This window comes from Cherax quadricarinatus, chromosome 1 (assembly GCF_038502225.1).
Source record: "Cherax quadricarinatus isolate ZL_2023a chromosome 1, ASM3850222v1, whole genome shotgun sequence".
NCBI lineage: Eukaryota > Metazoa > Arthropoda > Malacostraca > Decapoda > Parastacidae > Cherax > Cherax quadricarinatus.
The window spans coordinates 14,199,564-14,216,470 of NC_091292.1; positions in this window are offsets into that span (position 1 = coordinate 14,199,564).

The window sequence follows — 16,907 nt, forward strand, 5'->3', positions numbered from 1 at the left end:
TACCTTCTCTCAGTGAGGTGTTGTTACCTTCTCTGTGTGAGGTGTTGTTACCTTCTCTGTGTGAGGTGTTGTTACCTTCTCTGTGTGAGGTGTTGTTACCTTCTCTGTGTGAGGTGTTGTTACCTTCTCTGTGTGAGGTGTTGTTACCTTCTCTGAGTGAGGTGTTGTTACCTTCTCTGAGTGAGGTGTTGTTACCTTCTCTGTGTGAGGTGTTGTTACCTTCTCTGTGTGAGGTGTTGTTACCTTCTCTGTGTGAGGTGTTGTTACCTTCTCTGTGTGAGGTGTTGTTACCTTCTCTGTGATAGGTGTTGTTACCTTCTCTGTGTGAGGTGTTGTTACCTTCTCTGTGATAGGTGTTGTTACCTTCTCTGTGTGAGGTGTTGTTACCTTCTCTGTGTGAGGTGTTGTTACCTTCTCTGTGTGAGGTGTTGTTACCTTCTCTGAGTGAGGTGTTGTTACCTTCTCTGAGTGAGGTGTTGTTACCTTCTCTGTGTGAGGTGTTGTTACCTTCTCTGTGTGAGGTGTTGTTACCTTCTCTGTGATAGGTGTTGTTATCTTCTCTGTGTGAGGTGTTGTTACCTTCTCTGTGTGAGGTGTTGTTACATTCTCTGTGTGAGGTGTTGTTACCTTCTCTGTGTGAGGTGTTGTTACCTTCTCTGAGTGAGGTGTTGTTACCTTCTCTGTGTGAGGTGTTGTTACCTTCTCTGTGATAGGTGTTGTTACCTTCTCTGTGTGAGGTGTTGTTACCTTCTCTGTGATAGGTGTTGTTACCTTCTCTGTGTGAGGTGTTGTTACCTTCTCTGTGTGAGGTGTTGTTACCTTCTCTGTGATAGGTGTTGTTACCTTCTCTGTGTGAGGTGTTGTTACCTTCTCTGTGATAGGTGTTGTTACCTTCTCTGTGTGAGGTGTTGTTACCTTCTCTGTGTGAGGTGTTGTTACCTTCTCTGTGTGAGGTGTTGTTACCTTCTCTGTGTGAGGTGTTGTTACCTTCTCTGTGTGAGGTGTTGTTACCTTCTCTGTGTGAGGTGTTGTTACCTTCTCTGTGTGAGGTGTTGTTACCTTCCCTGTGTGAGGTGTTGTTACCTTCCCTGTGTGAGGTGTTGTTACCTTCTCTGTGTGAGGTGTTGTTACCTTCTCTGTGTGAGGTGTTGTTACCTTCTCTGTGTGAGGTGTTGTTACCTTCCCTGTGTGAGGTGTTGTTACCTTCTCTGTGTGAGGTGTTGTTACCTTCTCTGAGTGAGGTGTTGTTACCTTCTCTGTGTGAGGTGTTGTTACCTTCTCTCAGTGAGGTGTTGTTACCTTCTCTGTGTGAGGTGTTGTTACCTTCTCTGTGTGAGGTGTTGTTACCTTCTCTGTGTGAGGTGTTGTTACCTTCTCTGTGTGAGGTGTTGTTACCTTCTCTGTGTGAGGTGTTGTTACCTTCTCTGTGTGAGGTGTTGTTACCTTCTCTGTGTGAGGTGTTGTTACCTTCTCTCAGTGAGGTGTTGTTACCTTCTCTGTGTGAGGTGTTGTTACCTTCTCTGTGTGAGGTGTTGTTACCTTCTCTGTGTGAGGTGTTGTTACCTTCTCTGTGTTAGGTGTTGTTACCTTCTCTGTGTGAGGTGTTGTTACCTTCTCTGTGTGAGGTGTTGTTACCTTCTCTGTGTGAGGTGTTGTTACCTTCTCTGTGTGAGGTGTTTTTACCTTCTCTGTGTGAGGTGTTGTTACCTTCTCTGTGTGAGGTGTTGTTACCTTCTCTGTGTGAGGTGTTGTTACCTTCTCTGTGTGAGGTGCTGTTACCTTCTCTGTGTGAGGTGTTGTCGCCTTCTCTCAGTGAGGTATCACCTCAGTGTTTAACATATAACAAGCGCTTCTCTTGCCTCATCTTCCCGTTCCACTGAAGATGTGTGTGTAAGCACATGAAAGCGCTCACATTTTGTTTCCTATTTCCACTGTGGTATTTTTTTCATATTGTCTACATATATAAGGCGAGAGTAACTATTTCCAACCTACAGTAGATGAAAGACTACCATGTATCAGCTAGATGTGTGAAGCAAGGATAGTGAAGGATAGTGAACCATCTACAGCATCAGTAGCACCTTTGAAAGTAGAGTTATCGCTAGATAACATACAAACTTAGTATCGTGCTGTTCTACACTCACACTTCTGTTTGTTATCCTTGTGTTTCTTTTTTCAAACACAATTGAACAAGTTCACAGTCCTTTATAGTACGTGTCGTGCATGTGCTATGAGGATCTGTTCAGATGCTGTGCTATCTTGAGCGCACGTTTCTCAAGCGTATTTACGGACATGTCACTATATAGAAGATCTGTGCCCTGTTGATCCCACGCTGTTGCTCGGTCGAGAGTTTTTTCATTACTTTTTGACGGTAAAAATGGAGTCTGGTGTAGAAAGCTAACGTTCAGATGTGTGTCCTTCATCCTGGAGACTGAGGGACTGACCTCCTCATTACTATGTCTTCAAGGATGATGGGCTCATTACATTGTCTTTCAGCTCTTTTGGTTCTGCTGTCACCTCTGTCTTCGACTGAAGAAGATTACTTTGCAGGCCAAACGTTTCGGGATAAAGATGTCTAACTGTTGGACATTGTCTTACTTATAAACTTGTCGGTAACAGCAGGGATGAAAAAAAAAGAAGAGAGATAGTTAATTATGATGGGAAAACTCCATAGAGTTTACGACCAGTTATGGACATACATATTTACTTCCCGTCTCTTCTTCCCCCTCTCTTCTCTGTCTGTCTCTCCCTGTCTCTCTCTTTGTCTGTCTGTCTGTCTGTCTGTCTGTCTGTCTGTCTCTCTCTCTCTCTCTCTCTCTCTCTCTCTCTCTCTCTCTCTCTCTCTCTCTCTCTCTCTCTCTCTCTCTCTCTCTCTCTCTCTCTCTCCTCTAGGATAATGGAGATATCTTACGTGTCTGGGATAGGTCATACTGAGAGATGGTAATTCCCAGGTAATAGTAACTGCAGCTCTGCTGGAAGGTCACCTTTGATGCTGCCTTAGCTGATCAACCTTTAATGGATTATTTGACCATATCCTCATTGTCCTACTGAAGTCTGCCACCTCAGACTGACACTACTGAAGTCTACCAGCTCAGACTGACACTACTGAAGTCTGCCAGCTCAGACTGACACTACTGAAGTCTGCCAGCTCAGACTGACACTACTGAAGTCTCCCAGCTCAGACTGACACTACTGAATTCTGCCAGCTCAGACTGACAGTACTGAAATCTCCCAGCTCAGACTGACACTACTGAAGTCTCCCAGCTCAGACTGACACTACTGAAGTCTGCCAGCTCAGACTGACACTACTGAAGTCTGCCAGCTCAGACTGACTCTACTGAAGTCTCCCAGCACAGACTGACACTACTGAATTCTGCCAGCTCAGACTGACACTACTGAAATCTCCCAGCTCAGACTGACACTACTGAAGTCTGCCAGCTCAGACTGACACTACTGAAGTCTCCCAGCTCAGACTGACACTACTGAATTCTGCCAGCTCAGACTGACAGTACTGAAATCTCCCAGCTCAGACTGACACTACTGAAGTCTCCCAGCTCAGACTGACACTACTGAAGTCTCCCAGCTCAGACTGACACTACTGAAGTCTGCCAGCTCAGACTGACACTACTGAAGTCTGTCAGCTCAGACTGACACTACTGAAGTCTGCCAGCTCAGACTGACACTACTGAAGTCTCCCAGCTCAGACTGACACTACTGAATTCTGCCAGCTCAGACTGACACTACTGAATTCTGCCAGCTCAGACTGACACTACTGAAGTCTCCCAGCTCAGACTGACACTACTGAAGTCTGCCAGCTCAGACTGACACTACTGAAGTCTCCCAGCTCAGACTGACACTACTGAAGTCTGCCAGCTCAGACTGACACTACTGAAGTCTGCCAGCTCAGACTGACACTACTGAAGTCTGCCAGCTCAGACTGACACTACTGAAGTCTGCCAGCTCAGACTGACACTACTGAAGTCTGCCAGCTCAGACTGACACTACTGAAGTCTGTCAGCTCAGACTGACACTACTGAAGTCTTCCAGCTCAGACTGACACTACTGAAGTCTGCCAGCTCAGACTGACACTACGGAAGTCTGCCAGCTCAGACTGACACTACTGAAGTCTGCCAGCTCAGACTGACACTACTGAAGTCTCCCAGCTCAGACTGACACTACTGAAGTCTGCCAGCTCAGACTGACACTACTGATGTCTGCCACCTCAGACTGACACTACTGAAGTCTGCCAGCTCAGACTGACACTACTGAAGTCTGCCACCTCAGACTGACACTACTGAAGTCTGCCAGCTCAGACTGACACTACTGAAGTCTGCCAGCTCAGACTGACACTACGGAAGTCTGTCAGCTCAGACTGACACTACGGAAGTCTGTCAGCTCAGACTGACACTACTGAAGTCTGCCAGCTCAGACTGACACTACTGAAGTCTCCCAGCTCAGACTGACACTACTGAAGTCTGCCAGCTCAGACTGACACTACGGAAGCCTGTCAGCTCAGACTGACACTACTGAAGTCTGCCAGCTCAAACTGACACTACTGAAGTCTGCCTGCTCAGACTGACACTACTGAAGTCTACCAGCTCAGACTGACACTACTGAAGTCTCCCAGCTCAGACTGACACTACTGAAGTCTACCAGCTCAGACTGACACTACTGAAGTCTCCCAGCTCAGACTGACACTACTGAAGTCTGCCAGCTCAGACTGACACTACTGAAGTCTACCAGCTCAGACTGACACTACTGAAGTCTCCCAGCTCAGACTGACACTACTGAAGTCTCCCAGCTCAGACTGACACTACTGAAGTCTCCCAGCTCAGACTGACACTACTGAATTCTGCCAGCTCAGACTGACACTACTGAATTCTGCCAGCTCAGACTGACACTACTGAAGTCTGCCAGCTCAGACTGACACTACTGAAGTCTCCCAGCTCAGACTGACACTACTGAAGTCTGCCTGCTCAGACTGACACTACTGAAGTCTACCAGCTCAGACTGACACTACTGAAGTCTGCCAGCTCAGACTGACACTACTGAAGTCTGCCAGCTCAGACTGACACTACTGAAGTCTCCCAGCTCAGACTGACACTACTGAAGTCTGCCAGCTCAGACTGACACTACTGAAGTCTGCCTGCTCAGACTGACACTACTGAAGTCTACCAGCTCAGACTGACACTACTGAAGTCTGCCTGCTCAGACTGACACTACTGAAGTCTGCCAGCTCAGACTGACACTACTGAAGTCTGCCAGCTCAGACTGACACTACTGAAGTCTCCCAGCTCAGACTGACACTACTGAATTCTGCCAGCTCAGACTGACACTACTGAATTCTGCCAGCTCAGACTGACACTACTGAAGTCTCCCAGCTCAGACTGACACTACTGAAGTCTGCCTGCTCAGACTGACACTACTGAAGTCTACCAGCTCAGACTGACACTACTGAAGTCTGCCTGCTCAGACTGACACTACTGAAGTCTCCCAGCTCAGACTGACACTACTGAAGTCTGCCAGCTCAGACTGACACTACTGAAGTCTGCCTGCTCAGACTGACACTACTGAAGTCTCCCAGCTCAGACTGACACTACTGAAGTCTGCCTGCTCAGACTGACACTACTGAAATCTACCAGCTCAGACTGACACTACTGAAGTCTGCCTGCTCAGACTGACACTACTGAAGTCTCCCAGCTCAGACTGACACTACTGAAGTCTGCCTGCTCAGACTGACACTACTGAAGTCTCCCAGCTCAGACTGACACTACTGAAGTCTGCCAGCTCAGACTGACACTACTGAAGTCTGCCAGCTCAGACTGACACTACTGAAGTCTGCCAGCTCAGACTGACACTACTGAAGTCTGCCAGCTCAGACTGACACTACTGAAGTCTCCCAGCTCAGACTGACACTACTGAAGTCTGCCAGCTCAGACTGACACTACTGAAGTCTCCCAGCTCAGACTGACACTACTGAAGTCTACCAGCTCAGACTGACACTACTGAAGTCTGCCAGCTCAGACTGACACTACTGAAGTCTCCCAGCTCAGACTGACACTACTGAAGTCTCCCAGCTCAGACTGACACTACTGAAGTCTGCCTGCTCAGACTGACACTACTGAAGTCTCCCAGCTCAGACTGACACTACTGAAGTCTGCCTGCTCAGACTGACACTACTGAAGTCTACCAGCTCAGACTGACACTACTGAAGTCTGCCTGCTCAGACTGACACTACTGAAGTCTACCAGCTCAGACTGACACTACTGAAGTCTGCCAGCTCAGACTGACACTACTGAAGTCTCCCAGCTCAGACTGACACTACTGAAGTCTCCCAGCTCAGACTGACACTACTGAAGTCTGCCAGCTCAGACTGACACTACTGAAGTCTCCCAGCTCATACTGACACTACGGAAGTCTCCCAGCTCAGACTGACACTACTGAAGTCTCCCAGCTCAGACTGACACTACGGAAGTCTCCCAGCTCAGACTGACACTACGGAAGTCTCCCAGCTCAGACTGACACTACTGAAGTCTCCCAGCTCAGACTGACACTACTGAAGTCTGCCAGCTCAGACTGACACTACTGAAGTCTCCCAGCTCAGACTGACACTACGGAAGTCTCCCAGCTCAGACTGACACTACGGAAGTCTCCCAGCTCAGACTGACACTACTGAAGTCTCCCAGCTCAGACTGACACTACGGAAGTCTCCCAGCTCAGACTGACACTACTGAAGTCTGCCAGCTCAGACTGACACTACTGAAGTCTCCCAGCTCAGACTGACACTACGGAAGTCTGTCAGCTCAGACTGACACTACGGAAGTCTGTCAGCTCAGACTGACACTACGGAAGTCTCCCAGCTCAGACTGACACTACTGAAGTCTGTCAGCTCAGACTGACACTACGGAAGTCTCCCAGCTCAGACTGACACTACGGAAGTCTCCCAGCTCAGACTGACACTACTGAAGTCTGCCAGCTCAGACTGACACTACTGAAGTCTCCCAGCTCAGACTGACACTACTGAAGTCTACCTGCTCAGACTGACACTACTGAAGTCTCCCAGCTCAGACTGACACTACTGAAGTCTACCAGCTCAGACTGACACTACTGAAGTCTACCTGCTCAGACTGACACTACGGAAGTCTCCCAGCTCAGACTGACACTACTGAAGTCTGCCAGCTCAGACTGACACTACTGAAGTCTGCCAGCTCAGACTGACACTACTGAAGTCTCCCAGCTCAGACTGACACTACTGAAGTCTCCCAGCTCAGACTGACACTACTGAAGTCTGCCAGCTCAGACTGACACTACTGAAGTCTGCCAGCTCAGACTGACACTACGGAAGTCTCCCAGCTCAGACTGACACTACTGAAGTCTCCCAGCTCAGACTGACACTACTGAAGTCTGCCAGCTCAGACTGACACTACTGAAGTCTCCCAGCTCAGACTGACACTACTGAAGTCTGCCAGCTCAGACTGACACTACTGAAGTCTCCCAGCTCAGACTGACACTACTGAAGTCTACCAGCTCAGACTGACACTACGGAAGTCTCCCAGCTCAGACTGACACTACAGAAGTCTCCCAGCTCAGACTGACACTACTGAAGTCTGCCAGCTCAGACTGACACTTCTGAAGTCTGCCAGCTCTGACTGACACTACGGAAGTCTCCCAGCTCAGACTGACACTACGGAAGTCTCCCAGCTCAGACTGACACTACTGAAGTCTGTCAGCTCAGACTGACACTACTGAAGTCTGCCAGCTCAGACTGACTCATTTCAACATCTTGTATGTCACAGAACACAACAGGTAACTATGTAACTATCACAGCGAGGCAGCACACTGCTGACGTCTCCAGCAGTGATAACTTCAAGAAAGTGTACGAGTGGAAGTGTGGGTAGAGTGGAAGTGTGGGTAGAGTGGAAGTGTGGGTAGAGTGGAAGTGTGGGTAGTGTGGAAGTGTGGGTAGAGTGGAAGTGTGGGTAGTGTGGAAGTGTGGGTAGAGTGGAAGTGTGGGTAGAGTGGAAGTGTGGGTAGAGTGGAAGTGTGGGTAGAGTGGAAGTGTGGGTAGAGTGGAAGTGTGGGTAGAGTGGAAGTGTGGGTAGAGTGGAAGTGTGGGTAGAGTGGAAGTGTGGGTAGTGTGGAAGTGTGGGTAGTGTGGAAGTGTGGGTAGAGTGGAAGTGTGGGTAGTGTGGAAGTGTGGGTAGAGTGGAAGTGTGGGTAGAGTGGAAGTGTGGGTAGTGTGGAAGTGTGGGTAGTGTGGAAGTGTGGGTAGTGTGGAAGTGTGGGTAGTGTGGAAGTGTGGGTAGAGTGGAAGTGTGGGTAGTGTGGAAGTGTGGGTAGAGTGGAAGTGTGGGTAGAGTGGAAGTGTGGGTAGTGTGGAAGTGTGGGTAGTGTGGAAGTGTGGGTAGAGTGGAAGTGTGGGTAGTGTGGAAGTGTGGGTAGAGTGGAAGTGTGGGTAGTGTGGAAGTGTGGGTAGTGTGGAAGTGTGGGTAGAGTGGAAGTGTGGGTAGTGTGGAAGTGTGGGTAGTGTGGAAGTGTGGGTAGAGTGGAAGTGTGGGTAGTGTGGAAGTGTGGGTAGTGTGGAAGTGTGGGTAGAGTGGAAGTGTGGGTAGTGTGGAAGTGTGGGTAGAGTGGAAGTGTGGGTGAGTGGAGTGTGGGTAGGTGTGGAGGTGTGGGTAGTGTGGAAGTGTGGGTGGGGATGGAATGTGGAGTGTGGAAGTGTGGGTAGGAAGGTGTGGGTGGTGTGGGAGTGTGGGTGTGTGGAGTGTAGGGTGTGTGTGTGGAAGTGTGGGTAGGGAGGGGTGGAAGTGTGGGTGTGTGGAAGTGTGGGTGGGCAGTGGAGTGAAGTGGGTAGTGTGGAAGTGTGGGTAGAGTGGAAGTGTGGTGTGTGGAAGTGTGGGTGGTGTGGAAGTGTGGGTGGTGTGGAAGTGTGGGTAGAGTGGAAGTGTGGGTGAGGGTGGAAGTGTGGGTAGTGTGGAAGTGTGGGAGGGTAGAGTGGAAGTGTGGGTAAGGTGTGGGTGAGGAGTGTGGGTAGAGTGGAAGTGTGGGTGGGTAGTGGAAGTGGTGGGTGAGTGTGGAAGTGTGGGTGAGTGGAGTGAGGGTGTGTGGAAGTGTGGGAGGTGGTGGAAGTGTGGGTGGTGTGGAAGTGTGGGTGGAGGGTGGAAGTGTGGGTGGGTGTGGTGAGTGTGGTAGAGTGGAAGTGTGGGTGTGTGGAGTGTGGGTGGTGGTAGTGTGGGTAGGTGTGGAAGTGTGGGTGGAGTGTGGTGGGTGGGAAGGTGGAGTGTGGGTGGTGTGGAGTGTGGGTGAGTGGAAGTGTGGGTAGTGTGGAAGTGTGGGTGGGGTGGAGTGTGGGTGTGGAAGTGTGGGTGAGTGGAAGTGTGGGTGGGAGGGGTGGAAGTGTGGGTGGGAGTGGAAGTGTGCGTGAGGTGGAAGTGTGGGTGGTGTGGAAGTGTGGGTGGTGTGGAAGTGTGGGTGGAGTGGAAGTGTGGGTAGGGGAGTGGAAGTGTGGGTGGTGTGGAGTTTGTGCGTAGAGTGGAAGTGTGGGTAGGGGTGGAAGTGTGGGTAGGGGAGGAGTGTGGGTAGGGAGGTGGAGTGTGGGAAGGGGAGGTGTGGGTGGTGAGGTAGTGTGTGCGTGGAGGTGGAGTGTGGGTAGTGTGGAAGTGTGGGTAGTGTGGAAGTGTGGGTAGTGTGGAAGTGTGGGTAGAGTGGAAGTGTGGGTAGAGTGGAAGTGTGGGTAGAGTGGAAGTGTGGGTAGTGTTGAAGTGTGCGTAGAGTGGAAGTGTGGGTAGTGTGGAAGTGTGGGTAGTGTGGAAGTGTGGGTAGTGTGGAAGTGTGGTTGATGGTTGGTAATGTCCTCTACCGTACCAGCAGAGCGCAGGGATGCCTGCTGATAGAAGCAACAGTCTGACGGATCCACATTTGGTTCTCATCTATCAATTTCATTAAAAATGAGAGAGAGAGAGAGAGAGAGAGAGAGAGAGAGAGAGAGAGAGAGAGAGAGAGAGAGACAGAGAGAGAGAGAGAGAGAGAGAGAGAGAGAGAGAGAGAGAGAGAGAGAGAGAGAGAGAGATTAATGGTAAGTGGATATAACCACGACATACAAAATACCTCAGGATACAGTAGATAATGTTACGTACTTTGCGACGTGTCAGAATGTCTCGAGACTTTCCTTACATAATATGTGAAGTGTTAATTAACATATTGTTAGAAACTGTGAAGGTTGACGTTGTAATGTGAAGCATCTTAGTGAGGTCTTGATATCTGCAGCTGGTGACAGGGGAGTTAACAGCTCGTGGCAGGGTAGTTAACAGCTGGTGGCAGGGCAGTTAACAGCTGGTGGCAGGGCAGTTAACAGTTGGTGGCAGGGCAGTTAACAGCTGGTGGCAGGGTAGTTAACAGCTGGTGGCAGGGCAGTTAACAGCTGGTGGCAGGGCAGTTAACAGTTGGTGGCAGGGCAGTTAACAGCTGGTGGCAGGGTAGTTAACAGCTGGTGGCAGGGTAGTTAACAGCTGGTGGCAGGGTAGTTAACAGCTGGTGGCAGGGCAGTTAACAGTTGGTGGCAGGGCAGTTAACAGCTGGTGGCAGGGTAGTTAACAGCTGGTGGCAGGGGAGTTAACAGCTCGTGGCAGGGTAGTTAACAGCTGGTGGCAGGGTAGTTAACAGCTGGTGGCAGGGCAGTTAACAGCTGGTGGCAGGGCAGTTAACAGTTGGTGGCAGGGCAGTTAACAGCTGGTGGCAGGGTAGTTAACAGCTGGTGGCAGGGTAGTTAACAGCTGGTGGCAGGGTAGTTAACAGCTGGTGGCAGGGCAGTTAACAGCTGATGTCAGGGCAGTTAAGAGCTGGTGGCAAGGTAGTTAACAGCTGGTGGCAGGGGAGATAACAGCTCGTGGCAGGGTAGTTAACAGCTGGTGGCAAGGTAGTTAACAGCTGTTGGCAGGGGAGTTAACAGCTCGTGGCAGGGTAGTTAACAGCTGGTGGCAGGGTAGTTAACAGCTGGTGGCAGGGCAGTTAACAGCTGGTGGCAGGGCAGCTAACAGTTGGTGGCAGGGCAGTTAACAGCTGGTGGCAGGGTAGTTAACAGCTGGTGGCAGGGTAGTTAACAGCTGGTGGCAGGGGAGTTAACAGCTCGTGGCAGGGCAGTTAACAGCTGGTGGCAGGGTAGTTAACAGCTGGTGGCAGGGTAGTTAACAGCTGGTGGCAGGGGAGTTAACAGCTCGTGGCAGGGTAGTTAACAGCTGGTGGCAGGGCAGTTAACAGCTGGTGGCAGGGCAGTTAACAGCTGGTGGCAGGGCAGTTAACAGCTGGTGGCAGGGGAGTTAACAGCTGGTGGCAGGGTAGTTAACAGCTGGTGGCAGGGTAGTTAACAGCTGGTGGCAGGGCAGTTAACAGCTGGTGGCAGGGCAGTTAACAGTTGGTGGCAGGGCAGTTAACAGTTGGTGGCAGGGTAGTTAACAGCTGGTGGCAGGGTAGTTAACAGCTGGTGGCAGGGCAGTTAACAGCTGGTGGCAGGGCAGTTAACAGCTGGTGGCAGGGCAGTTAACAGCTGGTGGCAGGGCAGTTAACAGCTGGTGGCAGGGTAGTTAACAGCTGGTGGCAGGGCAGTTAACAGCTGGTGGCAGGGCAGTTAACAGCTGGTGGCAGGGTAGTTAACAGCTGGTGGCAGGGTAGTTAACAGCTGGTGGCAGGGCAGTTAACAGCTTGTAGCAGGGCAGTTAACAGCTGGTGGCAGGGTAGTTAACATCTGGTGGCAGGGTAGTTAACAGCTGGTGGCAGGGTAGTTAACAGTTGGTGGCAGGGCAGTTAACAGCTGGTGGCAGGGTAGTTAACAGCTGGTGGCAGGGCAGTTAACAGCTGGTGGCAGGGCAGTTAACAGCTGGTGGCAGGGTAGTTAACAGCTGGTGGCAGGGCAGTTAACAGCTGGTGGCAGGGAAGTTAACAGCTGGTGGCAGGGTCGTTAACAGCTGGTGGCAGGGTAGTTAACAGCTGGTGGCAGGGCAGTTAACAGTTGGTGGCAGGGCAGTTAACAGCTGGTGGCAGGGTAGTTAACAGCTGGTGGCAGGGTAGTTAACAGCTGGTGGCAGGGCAGTTAACAGCTGGTGGCAGGGCAGTTAACAGTTGGTGGCAGGGCAGTTAACAGTTGGTGGCAGGGCAGTTAACAGCTGGTGGCAGGGTAGTTAACAGCTGGTGGCTGTGTAGTTAACAGCTGGTGGCAGTGCAGTTAACAGCTGGTGGCAGGGCAGTTAACAGTTGGTGGCAGGGCAGTTAACAGCTGGTGGCAGGGCAGTTAACATCTGGTGGCAGGGTAGTTAACAGCTGGTGGCAGGGCAGTTAACAGCTGGTGGCAGGGCAGTTAACAGCTGGTGGCAGGGCAGTTAACAGCTGGTGGCAGGGTAGTTAACAGCTGGTGGCAGGAGGGCAGTTAACAGCTGGTGGCGAGGGTAGTTAACAGCTGGTGGCAGGGTCGTTAACAGGCTGGTGGCAGGGTAGTTAACAGCTGGTGGCAGGGTAGTTAACAGCTGGTGGCAGGGCAGTTAACAGCTGGTGGCAGGGTAGTTAACAGCTGGTGGCAGGGTAGTTAACAGCTGGTGGCAGGGTAGTTAACAGCTGGTGGCAGGGCAGTTAACAGCTGGTGGCAGGGCAGTTAACAGCTGGTGGCAGGGCAGTTAACCGCTGGTGGCAGGGCAGTTAACCGCTGGTGGCAGGGCAGTTAACAGCTGGTGGCAGGGCTGTTAACAGCTGGTGGCAGGGGAGTTAATAGCTGGTGGCAGGACAGTTAACAGCTGGTGGCAGGGGAGTTAACAGCTGGTGGCAGGGCAGTTAACAGCTGGTGGCAGAGGAGTTAACAGCTGGTGGCAGGGCAGTTAACAGCTGGTGGCAGGGCAGTTAACAGCTGGTGGCAGGGCAGTTAACAGCTGGAGGCAGGGGAGTTAACAGTTGGTGGCAGGGCAGTTAACATATGGTGGCAGGGCAGTTAACAGCTGGAGGCAGGGCAGTTAACAGCTGGTGGCAGGGGAGTTAACAGCTGGTGGCAGGGCAGTTAACAGCTGGTGGCAGGGGAGTTAACAGCTGGTGGCATGGCAGTTAACAGCTGGTGGCAGGGCAGTTAACAGCTGGTGGCAGGGCAGTTAACAGCTGGTGGCAGGGCAGTTAACAGCTGATGTCAGGGCAGTTAACTACTGGTGGCAGGGCAGCTAACAGCTTGTGGCAGGGCAGTTAACAGCTGGTGGCAGGGGAGTTAACAGCTGGTGGCAGGGCAGTTAACAGCTGCTGGCATGGCAGTTAACTACTGGTGGCAGGGCAGTTAACAGCTGGTGGCAGGGCAGTTAACAGCTGGTGGCAGGGCAGTTAACAGCTGATGTCAGAGCAGTTAACTACTGGTGGCAGGGCAGCTAACAGCTTGTGGCAGGGCAGTTAACAGCTGGTGGCAGGTGAGTTAACAGCTGGTTGCAGGGCAGTTAACAGCTGGTGGCAGGGCAGTTAACAGCTGGTGGCAGGGCAGTTAACAGCTGGTGGCAGGGCAGTTAACATGCTGGCGGGGCGGGTTAACAGCTGGAGCAGGGGAGTTAACAGTTGGTGGCAGGGGCAGTTAACATATGGTGGCAGGGCAGTTAACAGCTGGTGGCAGGGCAGTTAACAGCTGGTGGCAGGGGAGTTAACAGCTGGTGGCAGGGCAGTTAACAGCTGGTGGCAGGGGAGTTAACAGCTGGTGGCATGGCAGTTAACAGCTGGTGGCAGGGCAGTTAACAGCTGGTGGCAGGGCAGTTAACAGCTGGTGGCAGGGCAGTTAACAGCTGATGTCAGGGCAGTTAACTACTGGTGGCAGGGCAGCTAACAGCTTGTGGCAGGGCAGTTAACAGCTGGTGGCAGGGGAGTTAACAGCTGGTGGCATGGCAGTTAACTACTGGTGGCAGGGCAGTTAACAGCTGGTGGCAGGGCAGTTAACAGCTGGTGGCAGGGCAGTTAACAGCTGATGTCAGGGCAGTTAACTACTGGTGGCAGGGCAGCTAACAGCTTGTGGCAGGGCAGTTAACAGCTGGTGGCAGGTGAGTTAACAGCTGGTTGCAGGGCAGTTAACAGCTGGTGGCAGGGCAGTTAACAGCTGGTGGCAGGGCAGTTAACAGCTGGTGGCAGGGCAGTTAACAGCTGGTGGCAGGGTAGTTAACAGCTGGTGGCAGGGCAATTAACAGCTGGTGGCAGGGGAGTTAAGAGCTGGTGGCAGGGGAGTTAAGAGCTGGTGGCAGGGGAGTTAAGAGCTGGTGGCAGGGGAGTTAACAGCTGGTGGCAGGGGAGTTAAGAGCTGGTGGCAGGGGAGTTAAGAGCTGGTGGCAGGGGAGTTAAGAGCTGGTGGCAGGGGAGTTAAGAGCTGGTGGCAGGGGAGTTAAGAGCTGGTGGCAGGGGAGTTAAGAGCTGGTGGCAGGGCAGTTAACATCTGGTGGCAGGGGAGTTAAGAGCTGGTGGCAAGGGAGTTAAGAGCTGGTTGCAGGGGAGTTAAGAGCTGGTGGCAGGGAAGTTAAGAGCTGGTGGCAGGGGAGTTAAGAGTTGGTGGCAGGGGAGTTAAGAGCTGGTGGCAGGGGAGTTAAGAGCTGGTGGCAGGGGAGTTAAGAGCTGGTGGCAGGGGAGCTAAGAGCTGGTGGCAGGGGAGTTAAGAGTTGGTGGCAGGGGAGTTGAGACCTAAAGTTAAGAGTTACGAGCTGGCACCAAGAGCAAGAGCTCAACCCCAATAGAGAGGTAATCACTGGCACTGTCAGAGAACACTGCCAGTGTGTCACAGCTGAAATAATTACTGTTACTGACAGGTGATTGACGGGGGAAGATGGGTGGGGAGAGTAGGGGGTGAGGGAGGGGTAGGGGGTGAGGGAGGGTAAAGGGTGAGGGAGGGTAGGGGGTGAGGAGGGTAGGGGTGAGGGAGGGTAGGGGTGAGGGAGGGTTGGGGTGAGGGAGGAGGAATGAGAGAGGGTAGGGTGAGGAAGGGTAGGGGGAGGAGGGTAGGGGTGAGGGAGGGTAGGGGTGAGGAGGTAGGGGGAGGAGGGAGGGGTGAGGGTGGGAAGGGGTGGGATAGGAGGGAGGAATGAGAGGGATGGGTGAGGAAGAGGATGAGGAGGGTAGGGGTGAGGGAGGGCAGGGAGGAGGGAGGGTAGGAGGAAGTGTGGAGGGTAGGGGTGAGGAGGGCAGGGAGTGAGGGAGGGTAGGGTGAGGAAGGTGGGGTGAGGAGGGTAGGGGTGAGGGGCAGGGTAGGGATGAGAGTTATTGGGTGAGAAGGAGGTAAGGGGTGAGGGAGGGTAGGGGTGAGGAGGGTGGGGGCGAGGGAGGGTGAGGAGGGTAGGGGTGAGGGGGGAGGGTAGGAATGAGAGGGTATTGGGTGAGAGGGTAGGGGTGAGGAGGGTAGTAGGGGGTGAGGGAGGGTAGTGAGGAGGGTAGGGTGAGGGTAGGGTGGAGGGAGGGTAGGGATGAGAGGGCATTGGGTGAGGAAGGGTGGGGGCGAGGGAGGGGGTAGGGAGGGTAGGGGGCAGGAGAGGAGGGTAGAGGGGTGAGGGAGGGGTCTGATGGAGGGTGGGGCAGGGGGTGAGGAGGGTAGGGGGTGGGGAGGGTAGGGTTAGGGATGAGAGGGTAGGGGTAGGGTGGGGTGAGGAGGGTAGGGGTGGGAGGGAGGGGAGGGAGGGGGTGAGGAGGGTACGAGGGAGGGTAGGGGTGAGGGGAGGGTAGGGGTGAGGGAGGGTAGGATGAGGGAGGGTAGGGGTACAGAGGGAGGGTAGGGGACGAGGGAGGGTAGGGGGTGAGGGAGGGTAGGGGAGGGGTGAGGGAGGGTAGGGGGTGAGGGAGGGAGGGTGAGAGGGTAGGGGATGAGGAGGGTAGGGGGTGGGGGAGGGAGGGTGGGGTGAGGGGAGGGTAGGGGTGGGGGCAGAGGGAGGGTAGGGGGTGAGGGAGGGTAGGGGTGAGGAGGGCAGGGGGTGACAGGTAGGGGTGGAGGGTAGGGGTGAGGAGGGTAGGGGGTGAGGAGGTAGGGGTGAGGAGGGTAGGGGGGTGAGGGGAGGGATGGGGTGAGGAGGGTAGGGGTGAGGAGGGTAGGGGTGGGGTGAGGAGGGTAGGGGTGAGGGAGGGGGTGGAGGAGGGTAGGGGGAGGGTAGGGGTGGGAGGGTAGGGGGGAGGGAGGGGTAGAGAGGATGGGCTGTGGAGGAGGGTAGGGGGTGAGGAGGGTAGGAGGAGGGGTGAGGAGGGATGAGGGGAGGGTAGGGGTGAGGAGGGAGGGTAGGGGGTGGGAGGGAGGGTAGGGGTGGGAGGGTAGGGGTGAGGGAGGGGTGAGAGGGTAGGGGTGAGGAGGGGTAGGGGGTGAGAGGGTAGGGGTGAGGAGGGGTAGGGGTGAGGGAGGGTAGGGGTGAGGAGGGTAGGGGGTGGGGGGAGGGGAGGGTAGGGGTGAGGGAGGGTAGGGGTGAGGAGGGTAGGGGTAGGAGGGGCAGGGTAGGGGGAGGGAGGGTAGGGGTGAGGGAGGGAAGGGCAGGGTGAGGGAGTGGGGTGAGGGAGGGGTAGGGAGGGGTGGGGGAGAGGGAGGGTAGGGGTGAGGGAGGGTAGGGGTGAGGGAGGGTACATGGGTGAGGGAGGGTAGGGGGTGAGGGGTAGGGGGTGAGGGGAGGGGTAGGGGTGGGGGAGAGGAGGGAGGGAGGGGGTGGGGAGAGGAGGGTAGGGGGTGAGGGAGGGTACTGGGTGAGGGGAGGGTAGGGGGTGAGGGAGGGGTAGGGGGGTGAGGGAGGGTAGGGGAGAGGGAGGGTAGGGGTGAGGGAGGGTAGGGGGTGAGGGAGGGCAGGGGTGCGGGAGGATGGACTGGGTGAGGGAGGGTGGGGTGAGGAGGGTAGGGGGTGAGGAGGAGGGGGTGGAGGTAGGGGTGAGGAGGGCAGGGGTGAGGAGGTAGGGGTGAG